This window comes from Pelobates fuscus, chromosome 2 (genome assembly GCF_036172605.1).
Source record: "Pelobates fuscus isolate aPelFus1 chromosome 2, aPelFus1.pri, whole genome shotgun sequence".
NCBI classification, from domain to species: Eukaryota; Metazoa; Chordata; class Amphibia; order Anura; family Pelobatidae; genus Pelobates; species Pelobates fuscus.
This window is the reverse complement of record NC_086318.1, coordinates 368,937,577-368,963,000: the sequence shown is the minus strand read 5'-3', so window position 1 is coordinate 368,963,000 and position 25,424 is coordinate 368,937,577. Positions and strand designations below refer to the sequence as shown.

General features: G+C 40.5%; 1 protein-coding gene and 1 pseudogene across 2 annotated transcripts in view; one reads left to right on the top strand and one right to left on the bottom strand.

The window, feature by feature from the left end:
* SYNDIG1 (synapse differentiation inducing 1) overlaps positions 1-25,424 on the bottom strand; it is a 353,167-nt gene that overhangs the window by 242,015 nt on the left and 85,728 nt on the right. The gene's annotated exons all lie outside the window — the stretch shown is intronic.
* LOC134585911 (aldo-keto reductase family 1 member B1-like) lies at positions 2,993-4,039 on the top strand (annotated as a pseudogene).

The window sequence follows — 25,424 nt, the reverse complement described above, 5'->3', positions numbered from 1 at the left end:
TAGAATCTTTTAATACATCCTTCCTGTTAAAAATAATTATAATTACTGTAATTAAGACAGTATAATGGGATGCAGTAAACTAAATCAAGTTCTGTGATTAAAGTAGCTTTAAATTGACTAGCCTATGTACAAACTAATATCTATTTTTAAAGAATTCTTTGATTATAATAGCGTCTACCAGGCTGGAATGTCTCTTGGTTCTAATGCTCACTTACAAATACAGCTTTGATAATGCACAAGAATGCAGTTGACCTACTCCAAAGAGGGGATTATCTACTGGACAGAGGTCACTGGATACTGCTGGGAGTTTGATTGGTGTTTAGAGTATTGGTAGTGATTATTTTAAATGATTCATAGTATGTTTACTTAATATTGCATCAGCTAAGAAAAATATGAAATGGAAAAGTTGGAGGAAAGGGGAATAGTTGAGCTTGAGCCTATCTGAGTGTTCATCCTCTAGAGCAGTGGTTGCCAACCCACTCCTCAAGTATCCCCTACCAGTCCAGGATTTAGGGATTACCCTGTTCTGTCTAAAGTGTTCTTTTTTTTCTTTCTAAAAACATCTTAGACACAACTGAGTAATCCATAAATCCTGGACTGTTAGGTGGTACCTGAGGATTGGGTTGGGAACCACTGTTCTAAAATGTAGATAAACAACAGAATCAACTAGGCATTGTACTTTGCTCTACAAGACCTATGAGTCAATCTTGACCCTTACAAAATTGTGCTCCATCAAAAGATTACATTGCTGAGGACCCAAATCCAGGGCAGGAGTACTTCCACCCACAGGGTGACATGAAATTGCAAGAATTAATAGTTCATGAGCATTATTGTAAAAAGGGGGTAGATATTTGCAGCCAGCTGTGTGTCAATTCCAAAGTTTTGGTATCAGGGAGGCAATGGTGTCACGATCCCCATCTCACTTACATGGGGCTCCTTCGTCGCGTCTCACACTGCGGCGACATGGTCCTTCTTCAGTGCAGTCCTGGATACAGGACCTGTTTAATGATACACAAGTAGGCCAATACTTCCTTTTGCACAGCCCTGATTGGTGCTTCTCCAGTTCCTGGACTTTTAATTGCTCCTTGTTCTTCATGATGCTTTCATACAAACTCTATTTTATTTTGTGTATTTTGGTCATTTGAAATTTAAATTGTGTACAGTAGGACTACATTTAACTAAGTTTAAAGGAACACTATAGCATTAGGAAGACAAATGTGCATTCCTATCGTTATAGTGCCCCAGTCACAGCTTAGGTTACCGAGCCCACAATGTTAGGGTTAAAAAAAAAGTGAGTTAGTTACCTTTTCTCCCTTTAGGAAGCTCTGCCTTGATGATCTCAACCAATCCAATGATTTCTTATAAAAAAAAGCATTGGAAGGCTATTGTGCATGCATGGTAAAATCAGATATGCTCTCTGAGACCATTATTGAAATATTGGAGTTTACTTCACTATTTTGCAGAAGCGCCTCTATTGGCTGTCAGTATAACAGCATTTAAAACCTATATTGAAAATATGAATGTTCCTACAAAATTGCAATGTTTTCAGCTGCATAGAAAATAAAGGAGACACTAGAGAGAGAAAAAACTGGAAGCAGAATGCCAAATCAATGCATGATTTAGAGAAACATTGTTTTTTTTTTAAAATACTCTCATGATCTGGCAGCACTTTGCAAAGCATACATTGACTCCTTACAGCTAATGAAGGGTCAGCAGATAAACTAAAACACTAACACAAAAATACACAATTCAAGAGGAATTGTACCTAATGGTTGTGACCATCTCTAGACAAATGTGATAGAATTCTGTCAGTTATAATTATAGTGCTCCTCTAGCTGTGGTATCTCATAACAAGCTCCTTACTCGACTTAGTCTGACACTTTCTTCTCCATTCCACCAAGAGTATGAGTCTTCATAATAACCAGTTACATCTCAGCTGTGCCTTTGGCTTTGTGACATTGTGGAACAAACACCACGATAACAGAGAATGTAGCTGATTGATGAGATTCTAAACCTTAACATCTCCCAGAGATTAGGGTATAAATGACCCTTGGATATGAAGGCAGTCATTCCATCTTGGAGAGTGGGACAGATATTCAAATTAGCATTTTCGCTGAAAAGGCTCAACTCCAATATGACACCGGTATTTTTGTGATCTTAATATTTTTCTTCCAGAAAGTACAAAGAAAGTTGCCATTAGGATGACCAAAAATATTGTAAAACACGCTTGTTTACTTGCCCTGGTCTCTACAGTCTGCTTGTCCTATACTGATACAGATGGTGACTATCATTGCATAGCACAGCCCAAGAAGGACACTGAGGATTAAAGATACAGAAACAACTCACTTTTAGAAAAATGGTTTATGGTAACGTCGTTTAAATGCTCACATCGTTACAAAGCAAATGTGACTAAAGCAAAAGGCTTTCAAGCTCCACACAATTAAAAGCTACTACGGAATAGATTTATTTTATTATTACTAGCAAATACAGTTAAATGCACTTTGACTCTTTGACCCATAAAGGATTTTCAGATTCTGATAACTTTGAAGAGCTTGTGATCATCAGGCATGTCCAATATAAAACCCAAATGAAAGAGAATTGAGAACTTTTTCATGGATCACCGCATTTAATCTAAGAAATAATGAAACATGCTACTTGAAAATGGTTCTCTGTTTCATGAAGCTAGCCCATCGGACCACACATTAATTACATGCCTTACTCTTCAAGTCATGCGATAGCTCTGGTTGTCTGTACAAACATTCTGATGACAACTTTAAGGATTATGAAATTGAATGACACTCTAAATTCATCAGTAGAGGGGGAAATTTTTTCACAACTAGGTTGTTTTAGGCAAAATTTTGGTTGCCAACTAACCACCTTAAAAAAACAACAACACTTTGCCTGACAAAAAATGCCAAAAAAAACAAAAAGGCAATAATTTATATTAAGAAAATATATATAAAAAGAGCAAGGTGTCACACAGCCTATCAGCATGCCTGGACTAACACATGTCAAGCTGAACACCGGGGCTCAGATGCCCATCCTTGGACTGGGGACATGGAAGTCTGAGCCAGGTAAAGTGGCAGCAACTGTGAAAAAAGCAATCCATGTGGGCTACTACAGACACTTGGATGGTGCCTACATGTTTATCTGAATGAGAAAGAGGTTGGAGAGGGAGTCCATGTGAAGATTAATGAAGGAGTGGTAAAAATAAAAAAGAGAGACCTTTTCATTGTTAGTAAGCTGTGGTTCACTTTCCATAAGAAGTCTCAGGTGATTGGTGCCTGCAAAAAAAGCCTGTCTGATCCGAATCTAGATTATCTGGATCTCTACCTTGCCATTGGCCAACAGGATTCCAGGCTGGAGATGCCTAGTTTCAGATGACACACATTTCCTGGAGACCTGGGAGGGTATGGAGGAACTGGTGGATGCTGGATTAGTGAAAGCCATTGGCATTTCCAACTTTAAATATGAGCAGATAGGACAGCTTCTAAACAAGCCTGGATTAAAATACAAACCAGCAGTTAACCAGATTGAATGTCACCCCTATCTGATTCAAAAGAAGCTTATTGATTATTGCCAGTCCAAAGGTATTGCTGTAACAGCATACAGCCCTCTGGGATCACCGGATCACCCATAGACCAAACCAGAAGATCCATCACTCCTTGATGAGCCCAAAATTAAAGAAATTGCAGCAAAACACAAAAAGACCACCACCCAGGTTCTGATCTGCTTCCACATTCAAAGAAATATAATAGCTATCCCAAAATCTGTTACTCCTGCACGCATCAAACAAAAGTTTCAGGTGATTGACTTTGAACTGTCACCAGAAGAAATTGAGTTTATCTATTACTTTGACAGAAACTGGAGAGTCTGCGCACTATCTACAGCAGGAAAGCACAAGGATTATCCGTTCAGTGCAGAATATTAAGCCAGACCCAGCAGTGACCATTGCCTGACAGATTGTCCAGTTATTAATGGTTTTGGTTTTTGTTTTATTATAGTTTTTCTTGTTTAGCATAAGATCAGTTTTATACATCTTTAACCAGTTGGGTGTATTCAATGTAAGAATTTAAATATCCGTTTAAAATAATAGCACTTTTTTTCTATGCTGAAATTAATACGGTAAACTTTTTGGTATCCAGGCTAATTTAGATTGTTACATCATGAAAGCCCACATGTCTTGTAAAGTAATTCCCATTCAGATGGACATGGCAGGATTTTGGATTGTAACCATGTAATGCTGTAAGGACCTTTTTGTTATTGGTGCTGTTCCATTATACTCCAAGTGATCCACAAGCTCTCCGTCCCTGAACATAGAAACATGGAATGTGACGGCAGAGAAGAACCATTCGGCCCATCTAGTCTGCCCAATCCCTATATAGTTTAATTTGTCCCTGGCCTTATCTTATAGCTAGGATAGCCTTATGCCTATCCCACGCATGCTTAAATTCCTACACTGTGTTAACCTCTACCACTTCAGCTCGAAGACTATTCCATGCATCCACTACCCTCTCAGTAAAGTAATACTTCCTGATATTATTTTTAAACCTTTGCCCCTATAATTTAAGACTATTCCCATCTTGTTGTGGTAGTTTTTCTTCTTTTAAATATGGTCTCCTCCTTTACTTTGTTGATTTCCTTTATTTATTAAAATGTTTCTATCATATCCCCGTCTCGTCTTTCCTACAAGCTATACATGTTAAGTTCCTTTAACCTTTCCTTGTAGGTTTTATCCTGCAATCCATAAACCAGTTTAGTAGCCTTTCTCTAAACTCTCTCCAAAGTATCAATATCCTTCTGGAGATACAGTCTCCAGTACTGCTTACAATACTCCAAGTGAGGTCTCACCAGTGTTCTGTACAATGGCATGAGCACTTCCCTCTTTCTACTGCTAATACCTCTACCTATACAACCAAGCATTCTGCTAGCATTTCCTGCTGCTCTATTACATTGTCTGCCTACCTTTACGTCATCTGAAATAATTACCCCGATATCCATTTTTTCAGATGCTGAGGTTAGGACTCTATCAAATATTCTGTACTCTGCCCTTGGGTTTTTACATCCAAGATGCATTATCTTGCATTTATCCACATTACATGTCAGCTGCTACAACTCTGACCATTTTTCTAGTTTACCTAAATCATTTGCCATTTGGCTTATCCCTCCTGGAACATCAACCCTGTTACATATCTTAGTATCATCAGTAAAAAGACCTACCTTATCATCAAGACCTTCTGCAATATCACTAATAAAAATATTAAAGAGAATGGGTCCAAGTACAAATCCCCGAGGTACCCCACTGATGACAAGACTATGCTTCTAATATACTCCATTGACTACAACCCTCTGTTGCCTGTCACTCAGCCACTGCCTTACCCATTCAACAATATTGGAATCCAAACGTAAAGATTGCAATTTATTGATAAGCCTTCTATGTGCAACAGTGTCAAAAGCCTTACTGAAATCTAGGTAAGCAATGTCTACTGCACCACCCTGATCTATTATTTTAGTTACCCAATCAAAAAAATCAATAAGATTAGTTTGGCATGATCTCCCTGAAGTAAACCCATGTGATTTCAGATGTTAAACCATCCTATCCTTTAACATGGTTTCCATTACGTTCCCCACTACTGAAGTAAGGCTTATAGGCCTATAGTTGTCCGACTCCTCCCTACTACCTTTCTTGTGAATGGGCACAACATTCACTAACTTCCAATCTTCTGGGACTACTCCTGTTAACAATGATTGGTTAAATAAATCCATTAATGGTTTTGCTAGTACACCACTAAGCTCTTTTAATAACTTGACTTATTTGTCTTTACTTTTGACAGTTGAAATAGAACCTTTTCCTCTGTAAACTCACATGTAACAAATGAATAATTTGTCCTTTTTCCTAACTGAGGCCCCTTTCCAACATCTGCCTACACTTGACCTGCTGTGCCTTGGTCCTCTTGTTCAAGAGTCTATACATTTTTACTTTAGGACAGGGTCACTCGTAAAAAAAATATATATTAAGGTGTCTCCTCTAACTTTACTACCTTCTGGATTTCAATTTCTTGCTGTGACTCAGCATTGGTTAATGCAGTTTTTTTGCCATGCTATTGTAACACTTTGTTTTATATATATATATATATATATATATATATATATATATATATATATATATACACAAATCAATAAATCAATGTACATGTTAACAATCTATCATTTGAAATATATGTGGTAGTATTTAAAGACAATTTGTACTTTCGACTTCTTTAACACGAAATGTAATAGAATAAATACTGTTGTACAGTATTTGCAGCACTAACTGGTACATATATGACACACATTACGATAAGACCTATCGATGTACTTATTGTTACAAATGTATTTGTACACCACAGGGTTACGGTAATTACTTGTAATAGATATATTGTAAAGTCATTTCCTTTGACATTAATGGGAGTTATATTCCAATCTTAATTTGATGTGGTAAAGATAGCTAGTGACAGCAGTTTGATGCATCCATTTCGATTTTAAGCCACCATATCTTAATTTATTTATAAACACTTCTTGCTGTGAATTCAGTTTCAATTTGAAAGTAGACTGTTCATCGTTAACATCACGCCTTAGCTGCGTATTAAAGAAAACCTTGCCTAATTGTAAACAGATCAAATTTTTATTCTAATAACATGGTTGTATTTGTCCTTTTTCCAAATCATCTCATTCATCTCCTAGCATCGTGTTACATTTTATTCACCTCAGGGAGGTTCCATTTTTCTTATTTAATTCAGTCGGTACTTTGGATTTCAAACCAAAGGTTTTTTACTGCAGGGTTTTCAAATGTTAACTTTGTATGAAATGCAAGTGTTTGAACATGACAGTAGCATCATGCTCAGTCCCGTGGGCAAGAATGTAGAGGAGGGAAGAAATAAAACTTTGGTCACATAGTCAAACTTACAAATGAAGAAAGTGAACAAAATGAAACCTCTAAGGAGAACCCACACAGTTCAGGAGTAAATTCATCAAAACATGAATCAAGGGTTTGCTTTGTTGGATAGAGAACTGAAATAAAATAGGAAATTACATGTCAGCAAACCAAATCTGATTTTAAAGAAAATGATGTATACTGGGTTGAACAAGATGTTTTAGAGAGCAGGGAATGCATTGGGAAATACAGGCCAGTCAGCAGTTAATAGTGTATACGTATAAGCTGCAAGATACATTTACAAATGACTAGAAGATTATTTCGGCTTCAGGAGGAGGCCTCTTATTGTGTCAGAGCTACTAGGGAAGGTGTGTTTCACACAGGACAAGACAACGCCTGGGCAGCAGCAAAGACCATAGTACACATCAGCCCCAATACATACAATAAAACCAAAGAAAAAAGTTACTTGCTCACTATCCCAAATCCCTGTGCATATTAATATGAATGGAGGTTATTAGTTCCACTCTAATGGCTCTTGTATGTACTTAGCTTTTGTATCAACAGCCATGTTACAGTGCTGCCTTTCATCCCATGTATTCCCTATTAATACTCACACTCATACTCACAGCGATTGTCATGCTCTGCATTTAACATCCTGTAGTAACTCCCACAACTCCAAGGCCTCATCTCACACTCATACTCACTCATAGGAACAGTGATTGTGATGCTCTGCATTTAACATCCTGCAGTAACTCCCACAACTTCAAGGCCTCATCTCATACTCACTCATAGGAACAGCAATTGTGATGTTATGCATTTAACATCCTGCAGTAACTCCCACAACTCCAAGGTACGGACTGATGCTTGGAAGTTACTTCACCCCTTTTTTTCTTACATTGCTACTATATTATCATGTGTTACTATTGAATTGTCTCCAATTATACCTGTAGTTTGCCACTGTAATTTTCTCTGCATGCAGTTTTTATCATTGTGTGAGGGGCAAATAAGGCCGTATAGGAAAAGGGGGGAAATAAGTTGGTTGTGGTAGGCCTGTAATAAAAGAGGGCCCACCCATGAGGTGTAATGAAAAGTATAAATTGAGGGAGTGGAGGGTGGGGACATGCAAATCGCTAAATTACGTACGGGACGGAGGAAGGTGAGTAGGGGGTTTATGTAGGGAAACATGCCCCTCCCACAACTGCAGGCCAAGCCTTTACATTTGTGTGAGGGGCAAATAAGGCCGTATAGGAAAAGGGGTGAAATAAATCAGTTGTGGTGTGCCGGAACCGACGTTGTGGTAGACCTGTAATAAAAGAGGGCAAAAATAGATGCCTGCCAGAAACTTAAAACAATTTAACAAAACCTTAATTGACTAGCTGTATGGTAAATGCCGATAGAGTCAATAGGTGCCCAGCACTTTAAACAGCACTCTTAATTGTGCAAGGGGAAGTGAGGTATATAAATGTGTTGGCCATCTAGGGTGGACTAAGTGTGGGGTAGAGAAGGTAAAAAATAGACTGCATGAATAGGTGAGACTTCCTGAGACAATGCTGCAAGATGGACGTGGTGGCTTTGGGAAATATGTGGGACCCCAAGAAACTGTGAAAGCAGGGATAGCGACTCAACAACTAGATTACATAGTAACATAGCTGAAAGAGACTAGCGTCCACCAAGTTCAGCCTTCCTTACATTGTGTTCAAAGGTTGATCCAAACGAAGGCGAAAAACCCAGTTTGAAGCGCTTCCAATTTGCAACAAGCTAGGGAAAAATTCCTTCTTGACCCCAGAATGGCAGTCAGATTTATCCTTGGATCAAGCAGTTATTGCCCTACATTTGAAGGTAGATGCCCGGTTCGTAAGGACAGGCATCCACTAGGTCTGATAGTGATTGAAATCATTGGATGTTGATGGGAAATCTGTAAATTGAAATTCCCGGAACCTGAAACGCCTTGAGTATGGTATTAAACTGGTATGCGGACATGAAACTGCGTGTGAATGGAAAACTGTGAAGTTGTAGACTGGATAGAGTTGATGCGAGTTAGAGGTGGCAAAAAGAAAAAGCGAAAAACCAATCGCAGACAGCATATCCACAGAGACAGTAACAGTATATGTGAAAGGAGCCTCAAAGGGGAAGAAGGTCCTAACACATGTGCCGCGAGTGAAAAAAAAAAAAAACAGACGTGAAAAATAAAAGACCACTAGCTAACAAAGCTGGCAGCCCGCGATCAGGCCCCGAAACGCAGGAAATGGTAATGGCTACGGGAGAGACCATAGGCAGAGCCACGTTGGAATGCGAAGGAGGCACAAGACTGATCGTATGAAAAAAAGACGCTGGAAGACTGGCTCGGATACAGCCAAAGCGGCAGATGCCGGTAACCCTAAACTGCCATCCGACACTGCCCCATAGACGACAGCAGCGAAGACAACCAGGGGGATGAACAACGGAGAAGTAAAAGCGAACATGAGGCCCCTTCCAGCCACAGCGATACCCGTGTAGGCGGACAGACACTGAGAGTACAGCTGACCGGAAAGGATGCCTGGGGGGGGAAGAAGTCGACTCGTGAGAACCGGAGCGAAGCGAGGAAGCACCCAAGATCTGAAAAGAAGGTAGGAGAAGTGTGATGAGAACCAGACCTAGCCAGAGAGCCCGGGCGGAAAATATCACAACGACACCTAGCAGCGGAGATCTGCTTGAACCAAAAGAAGAAAAAAAAAAAAAAATCCAATGTGCGTGTGTTGTATGAAAAGTGTGTGTGTGTGCAGGCTGGCATACTAGCTAATGCCAAAAAGGCAAAGCAATTAGAAACTAGGTTTGGTGACAGGTGAGGCCCTGCTAGATGCCAAGCGGCGCGAGAGGCTCTATCTATGCGTTGGTGCGAGGGGATAACGTGGCCACTGAAACGTTGTGGCGGGGTGTCGGCCTCTCAGTGACAGCTAAACATAAGATAGAATGGGAGTGACAGGTGAGGCCCTCCCTATGCCACAATGCGAGGCGACTAACTATGATTTGACCCGAGGGGCGTAGTACCTCCGAGCATGAGGATGGGTGTTGGCCTCGCGGGACCACTAACCTAAGGCGAAGAAGCCATGGGGCGAATTACATCTAGTGGACACCTAGGACCCTGACAGCCAGCAACAGCTAACTAAGAGGGGAGGGTTATGAGTGAGGGAGGGGATGCACTGTGTGAGTGAAAAGAAAAGAGGGGGCGGGGTACGAGGAAGAATCATAGGGCCGACAGTAACTGGAGGGCAGAGTGAGCCCTTCGGAGTCCAGGTGGTCAGGCTGTATGGGGTACGCAAGTATTAAGAGAAAAAAAAATTAAAATGCGCCTACGCGTGTAGAACCCACAGGGGTTATAAAAAGGCCAGAACGTGCGCTTGGTAGCAAAACATAATGATCCGTCTAGAAAATAACGCAGCCCAAGTATTGCGGGCAGGCATGGGCCAGCCAAACAGGGAAACGAATACCCGAAACCAAAACGCGGGACAGACGCTTGTGATGGGACCGAAAAACGCTTGTGAACAGCAACTACGAAGCGTAAGAGCGCGTACCGACGCAGCAAGAAAAAGGAAACTAAAATGGGATAAATTATCCATTTAAGTTATATAGGTATATTTATTAAAAATGTGTTTGTTTTTTATTTATTTATTTATTATTAAATTCCCATTTGCAAAGTCTGGATTGAGGGCGACAGATAATAAGTGTTGGGAGGCATTACATTGACAACTGTTTAAGGGAGTGCAAGACAATGGCGGAGAACAAGCGAGCGGTCATTGAACTGACCTTGACCATACAGTAAATAGAGCGAGATACAGGTTCCGCAGCGCAGCTAAGCTCCCACAAACACTTTTGTATACAATCCCAATGAGCATAACATTGGAGGCTCTGTATTTAAGGAATATGGAAAACAGACATCCAGAATTTAAAGGAAAACATGGAACCATTGGTGTATGCAGCTACAATGATTCTGATCTAATAAAATGAAATGTTGTTTATGGATTCATAATAAGTATGTAGCATCCTTATTAAAATTACACAAAAATATTATACCTAATTTTTATTTATTTATTTTTTAAAGGAGAAAGCAAATGAAAAATAGAATAACAGGACACGAAAAAAAAAAAAAGGTTAAAAGTACATGAGAAGGTATGCGGTGCGCCGACACGGGCGCATGATAGGTATAGAGAGAAGCTGTTAATTTGAGAAAGGCGTCGCAGGCAGCGAGGGGTTAACCGCAATGAAGAGAGAACGGGACGTGCAGCAAGCTGAGCGGAGGTGAGCAGCGTCATAGCCGGGCTGACTCCACGAGAGCCAGGGCCGAAAGGGGGCGACGCGGAGGACGAGAGGCAGAGCTCCGGACAGAAAAAACAACCACCCACACACTGCTCCGCAGCGAGGCCAGCCCACGGACCGAAACAGGAAACAAAGAGCAGCACTCACCGAGATCACGCCACTGCCCGACATGCAACCACGAATCCCCACGATTGACAGCATGGCCAGGCAGCAGGACCCGCCGACAAAACCCCTGCTGAACAGGAGCATGCAATGTGAAACAGCCACAAGCATCTGGAGAGAGGGAGAGGGGACAAGCCCCGATACAGGATCCAGCCCCCACCCAGAAACACCAGGGGGAAAACCACAGGAGACCCACGGTGCAGAACGCTCAGAAATGACCGTGGACGAAACAAAACCGGCGAGGGAAAAACCTGCAGGCCAGGTAAGAAGAAACCACAAGGGAGCAGTTGGCGACCGGAAATAGCGTCATGCAAATTGCTGAAAATACGCACGGGACAACTGCAGGTCAAGCCATTACATTTGTCATTTAATGTTTCTGACCACTAATTGTACAGCGCTGCGGAATCTGTTGGCCCTTTATAAATACCAGTAATAAATAAATAAATAAATAAAAATTAAGTGAGTAGGATTTAAAAAAAATACCCCTCTCGGTCTCATTAGAGTTTTTCTTTTGCCTTAAGCTGAAGAAAGCAAGGTGAATTGTTAGTGTAGGCAAAGAGGTTTGCCTTGACGTGGCAGGTGGGCTTACATCTAATGGCCGTTGGAGTGGAACCACAATCCTCCAGTTATTTAATGATGTATTTAATTATGCACAGGGATTTGGAATAGTGTGCAAGTAACTTTTTTTTTTAAATTAAAAAACTACAGGCATCACAGGGTAGTTTGTAAAAAAGTAAAGGTATATTGATCCATAAGGACAAAACAAAATGAAAATATGACATTTTGACAACTAAGCCAAATGATATGATTAAGGCTTAGAAGTCGAAACAGGGAAGAGAGAGAGACCACAATGGTATGGTGACTTAATTGTTTCCAAGGGGCTGAAAATTTGCAGATATGGAGAACATCACTAAAAGTCATCTACATTTGCATTTACAGTAATAGTGTTTGCTTAATGTATAATTAGATATGAGAACATATATATCTAACAAAGAAAGAGAAAACACCCTGTTCCAGAACAACTTGGAAAAATGAAAAAGTTATAATCACTACAAAATATTTCTCTCTTTGATGCAAACATCATGGACAGACACTCTCATCGATTTCTCAAAGTAAAGGCACAGGCTTCACTTAAAAAAATACTCTAAATAACATGTGTCATCCGTGAGGAGTTCAGTACTAGTTCTAAAGCATGTGTAAAGTCTGCTCGACCATCCCACTGACGTAAGAAAATGATGTGGCAAAATCATGAAAATCAAAATGACGTTCTTTTAAATATAAAAACAATAATCATGTTCATAAAATCAGTATATGAATATTGGAAATATTTTCAAGATGAAAGGAAAGCTTGCAATTATGTTTTTAGTATGAATTTCCAATTCCACAAATAATATTTATGACATTTTACAATATTAATTTTCTCTGTAGTTTATGTGTATTTATAAATTGCAAAAATCCAATATGCCATCCATAGGTTATACAACTACATATCCAATGTAAAATACCTTTTTAAAAAGTATTATTTAATTGGTTAAATGTTGAGTGGGCGGCTGCTAAACTACCCATTACATGTACTTTAAAGGAATGTAAAAGAAAACTATAGGGTCAAGTACAGAAACATGTATTCCTGACCTAAAACCACTATCTAGCCTCCCTGGCTCCCCCTATACCTACCTAATGTAGCAAAATCTTACCTTTATTCAAATCTGCTGCTGGCTATGCCCCTGACCAGCCTCCTTGGCTGACATCATCATAAGTGATTTTCTGAGACAATCACAATGCTATCCTATAGGAAAGCAGTGGATTGGCCAAGATTGTCAAAGAGATGAGGTGGTGGGCGCCCTGGCCAATTGGCATCTCCTCATAGAGATGCATTGAGTCAGTGCATCTGTATAAGGAAAGTTGTCTGCATGAAGAGGGTGGAGACACTGAATGTCAGTGAGGGTGGAGATACTGTGCAGCACTGACTCAGGCAGCACCTCTAGCAGCCATCTAAAGAGTGACCATTGAAGGTGTCTCTAGGGCAGGATGTAATGTAAACACTGCCTTTTCTCTGAAAAGACAGTGTTTACTGCAAAAAGCCTACAGGGACAAGCTATACTGACCAGAACAAATACAATAAGCTGTATTTGTTCTGAGGACTATAGTGTCTCTTTAAAGAGTCAGCACTGTTGCCTGTTAAAAGCTCTGTTTTTCATATTTAAAGCTTTTTCTACATTCTGTCAGATAATATTATCAAGTTATTCCATCACATTTCAGCAACATTATATATACTGTTAGCTGACTGTAAGTCAATAATTCATTATGTCAAAAGAACAACATGCATCATAATATAAACCCAGGTGAGATTAGATTTGATTTGTTATCAGAAATATTGCCAGAACTCTTTACTTTTTGTAAGGTACAAAGGTAAGATCAAAATAGAGAGTACCTTCCAGACTACCTTTTAAGTTGTTGAAAAATGTTCGGCTGATAAAAGCGCCAGCATTCTAGACAAGTTTTAATATTCACAGTGTGATATAGCTGGTATGAATAATTCAGCAATATACCAAACTCTGAGAATTTAACAGCTTTGCTAGAATCTGAAAGCATCTTCATATTATACAAGTGCACTATTATTTCAGATAGGTGTATGCAATCAGTATTCTGGGCAAGGTGAGCTAAAACGGATGGAACTAGACAGAACTTTCAAAAGGACTAACAAATACATCAAAATTGCCTTGGTGACTAATAAATCCGGTAATATCATGCAGTTAGGGGATATGATTGAAGTGGCAGGGGTGCCAAGGGAAATTGAATCATGGATCCCCCACAGAGATTCTAATAACTTTGTGATATATCCATCAAAAATATTCCAATACCCATTTAGCATTAAATTAAATGATAGACCTTTAGGTAAATGCAGTATAGTTTGTGTGTACACATACACACACACACATGCACACACATAAACATGCACATACACATATTAAAGGGCTAATAGAATAATATGCCATACAACCTATAGAATTGTGTCCCATTTTCATTATATTAGGCAATCCAGTACGGAAGTGCACCATGCATTCTGGTGTTCTGTGATTTCAATAGTATCCCCAAAAGGAATTTATGGATTCCATGACCTTCAGCCAGAAGGAGTGATGCATTAGCAGTCTTTGTATTCTGTGCATTGGTTTTCATATTGTGGTAGTGTTGCACTGGGTGTGTAGATTGTGGTAGCATTACACTTGGTGTTCATATTATAGTGATGAGGCACTAGGTGTACATATTGTGGTGGTGGTGGTGCACCTGATGTTTGTATTATGGTAGTGTTGAAACTTTTGGACATATTGTGATACTGTTGCACTTAGTATAGCAGTGGTGGTGTATTTTGTGTTCATATTGTGGTGGTGTTGCAATCCGTGTGCGTATTGTAGTAGGGCTGCACTTGGCGTTCATAATGTGGTGGTGTTTCATCCATAAAAATATCCTAAACCACTAGTTGTTCATCCATTCAAGACGTTAGGGCGTTAGAGCTATGCCATCCAACAAAAGGAGGACTTTAAGGCTGTTATGGCAGCATTGCATGCCTTAACGATTTGGTCCTTCCTCTAGCAGTAATATATGGCAGCAATATATACCCTTGCGGTGATTGCAATTTGGGGATCTGTCTGACAACCCAGGCAGTTCCACTGTAGTCATATATAATTATATTTTAAAAATATAAGTAAGTATAAGTATTTTTTAATTATATGTTAGGGGACCTGCAGGACAACCCAGGCAGAAATTCCAGATAATTTAATTTGCAAGCCCTATGTTTCTGTAATTTTCCAAAACCCCACTAAAAAGGGCAGTTTTCGTGTGAAAAATGCAAAAAACAAATATGTACACTAACATTCGCCAGGGTTTGTGACTAAGTGGCTACTAAAAAAGACTGGACATAAACCATTTTGAAGACCGTGGGTTGTCTACTTTTACAAATGGTATGCCATGATGTGGCAAATTTTCGTTCCTGGACTGCCATACAGACTGAGAGGCAACAATGGTCCAACAAACCAAACTGGCAAATTTCAGTGTATAAAAACTGAAATGGGCAAGCTCTTTACTTGACCCTGTAACTTTCCAAAGTAATGAAACCTGTACTTGGGGGCATCGTACTCAATGGACACCACTGCATACAAATATGTTTATGTTATTGCAGTAAAAACTAACAGTATCGTGACATTCACAGTTAAAATGCCATGCAAAACTCTCATACTTTTTCTCACACTTTGTTTAGATTTTATTCTTATTAAATTATGTTTTATATAAATATTTGATATGATATTAAAACACTATTACTCCTGAACAAAATGATATACTGAATATGAAAGAGGTAAATTATGATTGAACAGACATATAGCTCAAATGCTAGGTTTTGTTTTGGTCCAGAACTTGAACATTTGCCTCCGTCCTTAAGGGCTTAACTTTTTCCAAACTGATTTATACATGTTCTGCTATCTCTTATAGTGTCCACCAATGTTCCATAAACACATTAACTAAACCTGAAGCATATCCAGCATTATCACCTCCAGGCTGCACGAGGAACTTCTCATTAGGACGAGGGTTACATTCCCAACACTACATAGAGTTTCCTTGTATACAGGCAAATGGGTCTGTCAGGTGAAATCCTATAGTGATGGCATTTTGAGCAAAAGGTGCACACTCAGTGATAAAACAAGTCTATACAAGATTGTACACAACTGACATGCTCACTCCAACTGTTAATATTCCTTTATAGTGACATCTGAATCACCTTGTGTGGTTCCACAATAAAGCAATGCCTATGAATGTGAGAATGTGAGTTGTGCTGGACCATTCTTTAAATATCTACTAGTTCTGGACTGTGGATTAATGGCTGCATTAATAATGTGTAAGTGCTCATCACGTTATATTTTATAATATATCACAGAGAGTGACTAAAACATAGATTGACAATACTTTGTATGAAATGCAAAATTGGCATTTGGTTTAAATGTATTTAATAGAGATGTCCCGAACAGTTCGCCGGGAACTATTCGCCGGCGAACATAGCTTGTTCGCGGTCGCCGCGGCGGGCGAACATATGCGATGTTCGGTCCGCCCCCTATTCATCATCATTGAGTAAACTCCCCCAATGTTACTAGTCAAATCATATGCTAATGATTTGACAACATACCTGGGCTCCATGTAAGTTGGCAACCAATGAGCTGGACCAGCACGGCAGGGTTTTAGCTCAGAGTTAATACAAACTCCATGTAGAAGCTTTTGGCTCTAAGTGGAGGAAGGGATCTATGCCCCATGGACCCCAGGTAAGTTGTCAAACCATTTTACAACTTACACTGAGCGGCTGCCAGAGCACTTCTGGCACCATAACCACTACAGTGTGCTGTAGTGATTATGGTTCTTGAAATGTTTCTTTAAGAATTATGGTCTATGTATTGAGGTCAGGGTGGATTGGTGAATGGGTGAAGGTCTTATTTGCTAATACAATACTAGCATCTACCCACATTTTCACAAGCAAATCTATTCGCTAGAAGAAAATAATTCAGGATACATGACCTTGCAAAAATAGCTACACATAAAACATGTATTTTCTATGTACTGTGTTAACAGGAGATGTAACACAAGATATTGCCTGTGCCCTTGAGACAACCTACAAATGTAATTCTGGCAGAATATGTTTGCCTGTAAAGACATTCAATATAAATTGTTTCAAATGTAATTTAATAGAAGGTAATCAATCTGCCAATATTGAGGATTGCCAAAATCCACTAATCACCACCATCTCTGCATGAATTATTCTTGGCAAACATGTTTTATACAACTAAGTTTTGGAAAGTCATCCAGCTCTTTACTCATTCCTATCCAAACGCTCGCATATACCAATGTCGTCTAGTTTTGCATTGCAAAACATTAAATTTATCAGAATATCAACAATGAAAATCCAATCACTTCCTGTTGCCTGCAAAGCTGAAATTTTGCTGCACTCAATGGGCTTATTATTCACTACACTCTGAATTGTAGCAAAGAAGGAAAGTTGGAGAATTTATTCAATAAGCCTAGAAATTATAATTTGGATTTCAATTTATTACAATTCAGAGTTTTGTGATATCTGTTAAAAAAATTTCCGTAACATTTTTTTTTTTTTTAATGTGGTTTTATAAATGCGTCATATGCATAATGCATAAGTAAGTGGGAATAGAAGGGGCTACTATTTAAATATAATATATAATGAAGTTTTTTTTATACCACATTTTCTGTATTTTAATCTAATTAATATACATGTCACTGTCACTCCTTATGTTGTCTCAAAAATATAGCTTGTCTGTAGTGATGTCGCGAACATAAAATTTTCGGTTCGCGAACGGCGGACGCGAACGTCCGCAAATGTTCGCGAACCGGCGAACTGTGCGAACCGCCATAGCCTTCAATAGGCAGGTGAATTTTAAAACCCACAATAGTGGTTGAAGGGGGGGGGAGGAGACCTACTCTCCTCCCCCCCCGGCCCCCACCCCTGGGTTCGGGTGGGGGCCATAATGATAATGAGGGGGGGTTCCTACTGTCCTCCGCCCCCCGGCCCCCGCCCCTGGGCGGCGGGTGGGGGCCATAAAGATAATGAGGGGGGACCTACTGTCCTCTCCCTCTCCGGCCCCCACCCCTGTGCGGCGGGTGGGGGCCCTAAAATTAACAATAGGGGGGGACCTATTGTCCCCCCCCGGCCCCCACCCCTGAGCGGTGGGTGGGGGCCCTAAAATTAACAATAAGGGGGGGACCTATTGTCCCCCCCCGGCCCCCACCCCTGAGCGGTGGGTGGGGGCCCTAAAATTAACAATAAGGGGGGGACCTATTGTCCCCCCCCGGCCCCCACCCCTGAGCGGTGGGTGGGGGCCCTAAAATTAACAATAAGGGGGGACCTATTGTCCCCCCCCCGGCCCCCACCCCTGAGCGGTGGGTGGGGGCCCTAAAATGAACCTATTGTGGGGGCCCTAAATACAAAGGGAGGGGGGGTGCCCTTGTTAACCCTCCCCCCCCAAAAAAAAATGTTCTACCTACCTACCCCCCTCACCCTAAAAATAATGAGGGGGGGACCTTTAACTAAAACCCTGTAAAAAAAATAGATAAAAACAACTTACCATTTGATGTTTTCTTTCTTCTACAATCTTCTATTTTCAGCCCCAAAAAAGGCCCAAAAAAACACCATAATAACCGAAGCAATAAAAAACAAACCAAAAAAAAACGACCGCACAAAAAAATAATCCATCTTCACCCATGGAGGGCTCCGCGCAGACTGAGCTCTGCAGGGCGGGGGAAGGCTTATAAAGCCTTGCCACGCCCTGCAATTAGGCTAAGAACACTCTGATTGGCTGATTTAAGCCAATCAGAGTGCTCTTTGTCATTTTACACAGTGTGGGAAAATTCCAAAGAACTTTCCCACGCGTGTAAAATGACACAGAGCACTGTTATTGGATGGCTTGAAATCCACCCAATCACAGTGCTCTGTGTCATTTTACACAGCGTGGGAAAATTGATCTTTCCCACGCTGTGTAAAATGACACAGAGCACTGTGATTGGATGGCTTGAAATCCATCCAATCACAGTGCTCTGTGTCATTTTACACGCGTGGGAAAGTTCTTTGGAGTTTTCCCACGCTGTGTAAAATGACAAAGAGCGCTCTGATTGGCTTAAACCAGCCAATCAGAGTGTTCTTAGCCTAATTGCAGGGCGTGGCAAGGCTTTATAAGCCTTCCCCCGCCCTGCAGAGCTCAGTCTGCGCGGAGCCCTCCATGGGTGAAGATGGATTATTTTTTTGTGCGGTCGGTTTTTTTTGTTTTGTTTTTTTAAATGCGTCGGTTATTATGGTTTTTTTTTTGGCCTTTTTTGGGGCTGAAAAAAGAAGATTGTAGAAGAAAGAAAACATCAAATGGTAAGTTGTTTTTATCTATTTTTTTTACAGGGTTTTAGTTAACCCCTTAAGTCCGGAGGACGTAATATTACGTCCTGCAGGAACCGGCTCTAAACGCCGGCGGGCGTAATATTACGTCCTCGCCAGAATGGCCGCCCACGTGGCCGGCGCTAATCGCCCGCTGCAGATCGCGGTCGGGGGGGATGCCTGGCCCCCCAGGCAACCCCCCCTGTGGCCGGTGACCGCGATCTGCAGTCTCTGATCGCAGTGACAGGCTGTCACTGCGACCAGTATTAAGCATGTGTCAGCCGATTTCAAATTGGCTGACACATGCGGCCGGCGGCTTTCCCCTTCTGCAGATCGCGGTCGGGGGACTTACCTGGCCCCCCAGGCAGTCCCCCTGGGGTCAGTGACCGCGATCTGCGAAGTCTGATCGCAGTGACAGGCTGTCACTGCGATCTCAAAGCACTCTGATCGCAGTGACAGCCTGTCACTGCGATCAGTGTTACATGTGTCAGCCTATTGGCTGACACATGTAACTGGCACAGTGATCCCCCTGCAGATTGGAAGGGGGGAGTGCTTGTACCACCCAGGCACTCCCCCCTGTGGTCAATTACCCAATCTGCAGGAGGTGATCACAGTGACAGGCAGTCACTGTGATCACTGATCCTGTGTGTCAGCCAGTGATGTGAAATCACTGGCTGACACTGTCTCTGCCCCCTGTCCTGTAAAAAAAATAAAATATTAGTTCAAAAAATAAATTAAAAAAATTAGTTACAAATAAAATATACTTAGATCATATGTATTATATATATATGATCTAAGTATATATATATATATACACATACACACACACACACATTTACACATACACGACGTGTATTTAAATATTAATAAATATATATATATATATATATATATATATTAATATCAAATTACACGTAGACTGATACTGATTAAATATATATATAATTATTGTTATATATATTTATATATAATATAAAAAAATATATATGTAAATACGTAAAAAAATAAAATTAAAAAAATATTTAAAAATAAATAATTAAAAAATATATAGATGTGTTATTTCGTTCTAACTGTATTGTGATATTAATATATATATTTATATCAAAATACACGTAGAACAAAATAATATATATATCATAATATATATATCTATATACATAAATATATACGTATATATCACTATATATATACCTATATATAAATAAAAATATTAAAAAAAATTATATACCGTATATACTCGAGTATAAGCCGACCCGAATATAAGCCGAGGCCCCTAATTTTACCCCCAAAAACTGGGAAAACTTATTGACTCGAGTATAAGACTAGGGTGGGAAATGCAGCAGCTGCTGGTAAATTTCTAAATAAAATTAGATCCTTAAAAAATTATATTAATTGAATATTTATTTACAGTGTGTGTATATAATAAATGCAGTGTGTGTATGAGAATACAGTGTGTGTATGAGAATGCAGTGTGTATGTATGAGAATGCAGTGTGTATGTATGAGAATGCAGTGTGTGTATGAGTGCAGTGTGTATATGAATGCAGTGTGTGTATATGAATGCCGTGTGTGTGTATATGAATGCTGTGTATGAGTGCAGTATGTGTATGAGTGCAGTGTGTGTGTATGAATGCAGTGTGTGTGTATGAGTGCAGTGTGTGTGTATGAGAATGCTGTGTGTATGAGTGCAGTGTGTGTGTATGAATGCAGTGTGTGTGTATGAATGCAGTGCGTGTGTATGAATGCAGTGCGTGTGTATGAATGCAGTGCGTGTGTGTATGAGTGCAGTGTGTGTGTATGAATGCTGTGTGTATGAGTGCAGTGTGTATGAGTGCAGTGTGTATGAGTGCAGTGTGTGTGTATGAGAATGCTGTGTGTATGAGTGCAGTGTGTGTGTATGAGTGCAGTGTGTGTGTATGAATGCAGTGTGTGTGTATGAATGCAGTGTGTGTGTATGAATGCAGTGTGTGTGTATGAATGCAGTGTGTGTGTATGAATGCTGTGTGTATGAGTGCAGTGTGTGTGTATGAGAATGCTGTGTGTATGAGTGCTGTGTGTGTGCATGAATGCAGTGTGTGTGTGTGCATGAATGCAGTGTGTGCATGAATGCAGTGTGTGTGTATGAATGCAGTGTGTGTGCATGAATGCAGTGTGTGTGTGTGTATGAATGCAGTGTGTGTATGTGTGTGTGTAATGCAGAGTGTGATGCAGAGCCTTGGTGGGGGGTGGGCATTTTTATTTTTTAATTATTATTTTAATATTTTTTTGTTTCATTAAATTTTTTTATTATTATTATTTTTGTATTTTATTATTATTTTTTATTTTATTATTATTTTTATTTTATTATTTTTATTTTTTTTATTATTATTAATATATACATATATACACATTTTTTGTCCCCCCTCCCTGCTTGCTAGCTGGCCAGGGAGGGGGGCTCTCCTTCCCTGGTGGTCCAGTGGATGTGCACTGTGTAGGAGGGGGCTGTGGGGGCTGCAGAGAGATGTTACTTACCTTTCCTGCAGCTCCTGTCAGCTCTCTCCTCCTCTGCCGGTCCGTTCAGCACCTCGGTCAGCTCCCAGTGTAAATCTCGCGAGAGCCGCGGCTCTCGCGAGATTTACACTGTGAGCTGACAGAAGAGCTGAACGGACCGGCAGAGGAGGAGGAGAGAGCTGACAGGAGCTGCAGGAAAGGTAAGTAACATCTCTCTGCAGCCCCCACAGCCCCCAGTCTGTATTATGACTCTGACTCGAGTATAAGCCGAGTTGGGGTTTTTCAGCACAAAAAATGTGCTGAAAAACTCGGCTTATACTCGAGTATATACGGTATATATATACGTATATATACACATATGTATATATATACATATATTAATTCTACACATATATTTATGTAATAATTTGACATAATTAGGTATCCTAATTAATTACAATTAGCGGGACCTGCCTGACAACCCATGCCGAAAGTATAGGGAATTTAATTTGCTAGCACTATATTTAACCCTATAACTTTCCAAGACACCATAAAACCTGTACATGGGGGGTACTGTTTTACTCGGGAGACTTTGCTGAACACAGATATTAGTGTTTCAAAACAGTAAAATGTATTACAACGATGATATCGCCAGTAAAAGTGACGTTTTCTGCATTTTTCACGCACAAACAGCACTTACACGGACGATATTATTGCTGCAATACTTTTTACTGTTTTGAAATACAAATATTTGTGTTGAGCGAAGTCTCCCGAGTACAACAGTACCCCACATGTACAGGTTTTATGGTGTTTTCAAAAGTTACAGCGTCAAATATAAGGCTTGTGTTTCATTTTTTTCACATTAAAATTCGCCAGATTGCTTACGTTGCCTTTGTGACCCTATGGTAGCCCAAGAATGAAAATTACCCCTATGATGGCATACCATTTGCAATAGTAGACAACCCAAGGTATTGCAAATGGGGTTTGTCCAGACTTTTTTAGTAGCCACTTAGTCACAAACACTGGCCAAATTGGCGTTTTTTGCATTTTTCACACACAAACAAATACTAACGCTAACTTTGGCCAGTGTTTGTGACCAAATGGCTACTAAAAAAGACTGGACATACCCCATTTGCAATACCTTGGGTTGTCTACTATTGCAAATGGTATGCCATTATGGGTGTAAATGTAATTCCTGGGCTACTATACAGTCTCAAAGGCAACGTAACCAATCTGGCGAATTTCAATTTCAAATGTAACGTGCTATATTTGACCCTGTAACTTCCCAAAACACCATAAAACCTGTACATAGGGGGTACTGTTTTACACGTGAGACATCGCTGAATACAAATATGTGTATTGTATTGCAGTAAAAGCAAACAGTATTTTGACATCCACAGTTAAAATGTCACATAGAACAAAAAAAAATTAAAAAATTCTTTTTTTCTCCCATTTTTTTATAAATTTTTTATATTAAATTATGTTCAATACCTAAATATTTGATGTTAAATGAAAGCCCTGTTTCCACTGAATAAAATGATATATAATAAGGGGGGGTGCATTTAATATGAAAGAGGTGAATTACGGTTGGACAGACATATAGCGTAAATGCCAGGTTTTGTTTACGTTTTGTTCTGTTCACAACTTGTACATTTGGCTGCGGTGTTAAGGGGTTAAAGGTCCCCCCCTCATTATTTTTAGGGTGAGGGGGGTAGGTAGGTAGATCATTTTTTTGGGGGGGGGGAGGGTTAACAAGGGCACCCCCCCTTTGTATTTAGGGCCCCCACCCACCGCTCAGGGGTGGGGGCTGGGGGGGGGACAATAGGCCCCCCCTTATTGTTAATTTTAGGGCCCCCACCCACCGCTCAGGGGTGGGGGCCGGGGGGGACAATAGGTCCCCCCTTATTGTTAATTTTAGGGCCCCACCCACCACTCAGGGGTGGGGGCCGGGGGGGGGACAATAGGTCCCCCCCTTATTGTTAATTTTAGGGCTCCCACCCACCGCTCAGGGGTGGGGGCCGGGGGGGGACAATAGGTCCCCCCCTTATTGTTAATTTTAGGGCCCCCACCCACCGCTCAGGGGTGGGGGCCGGGGGGGACAATAAGTCCCCCCTTATTATTAATTTTAGGGCCCCTACCCACCGCTCAGGGGTGGGGGCGGGGACAATAGGTCCCCCCTTATTATTAATTTTAGGGCCCCCACCCACCGCTCAGGGGTGGGGGCCGGGGGGGACAATAGGTCCCCCCCTTATTGTTAATTTTAGGGCCCCCACCCGCCGCTCAGGGGTGGGGGCCGGGGGGGGACAATAGGTCCCCCCTAATTGTTATTTTTAGGGCCCCCACCCGCCGCTCAGGGGTGGGGGCCAGGGGGGGGACAATAGGTCCCCCTCTTATTGTGATTTTTAGGAACCCCCCCCTTTTTTTTTTTAACAGTGAGCAGCCACAGGCTGCTCACTGTTTAATAGACATGCCCCTACTCGCGGTATTGCGAGTAGGGGCACAATTTACTAATACTAAGTAATTTTTACTTAGTATTAGTAAATTAATAGGGGGCGGACCGAACATCGCATATGTTCGCCCACCGTGGCGAACGCGAACACGCTAAGTTCGCCGGGAACTATTCGCCAGCGAACAGTTCGGTACATCACTACTTGTCTGTAAAACTCATGGCAATAATTAATGATACCACATGTAAAATACATTTTTCTATACACTTATACAATTTTCTATTGAGAGATATTGGTGGGGTCCATTATAATATTAGTAAAAACCTCACAGAATTGGATTATACTTAAACATTTTTATAAAAAACTAAATGTACTAAATTAACCAATAATTCCAGGTTGTGCCAGGAAGATTGTAATACAAAAGACATCCAGTTTGGTACAAGCCTCTGCTTTACTTTAATGCAGTTTGGTGAATAGGACATGCCAATATATTTTGCTTATTTTATAAATTAAAAGACACCAAATCATCAATATGCCACATACCATGAGAGTTAGATTGGATAGCAGGAAAACAATTGATTCTTTCTACCATTTAGATAATGAATACATGAAGGCGTTAGATTATCTTTCTCCATTATTTTGCACCCTTTTGTCTGGTCGACAGGTATTGTTTGCATTGTAGGATGATCAACATTAATTAAGCTAATCATACAGTAGATTGCTGGAATATTAACTGAAGTTTTGAACAGTCATCTTTCATGGTCTTTTGATAAGGCTTGCAGTTTCCACTAACTGGTGAATAACATAGAAAATAAGTGAACACAAAAACTCCCGAATAGTTCCATAGTTAACCCATGCTCGGAAAGGGCAAACTAGCAGGTGGTAGGTGACCAGGGGTCATGTGACCAAGCTCGGGTATGCCTTTATTACAGGGGGATAAGTTTTACCTTTTGGTAGGGTAATTATGTGATTCAATACCTTTACAAGTCTGAAAAGAGATAACCACTTCCCCCTATCTCCATTCCTCCCTGTTCCTTCTTGGCTGTGCTACTGAACTGACACGTGAGCAGACATGGGCTAATTTTTATCATGGTGAACTGTGAGTGGGATCTGGTGACTTTATAAGACTTAGTTGTTATTGTTAGTTAGTCAGATTGTTGTTGTTGTTGTTGTTGGTATAATTAGTTAGATTGTGTGTCATTATTGGTATGTTG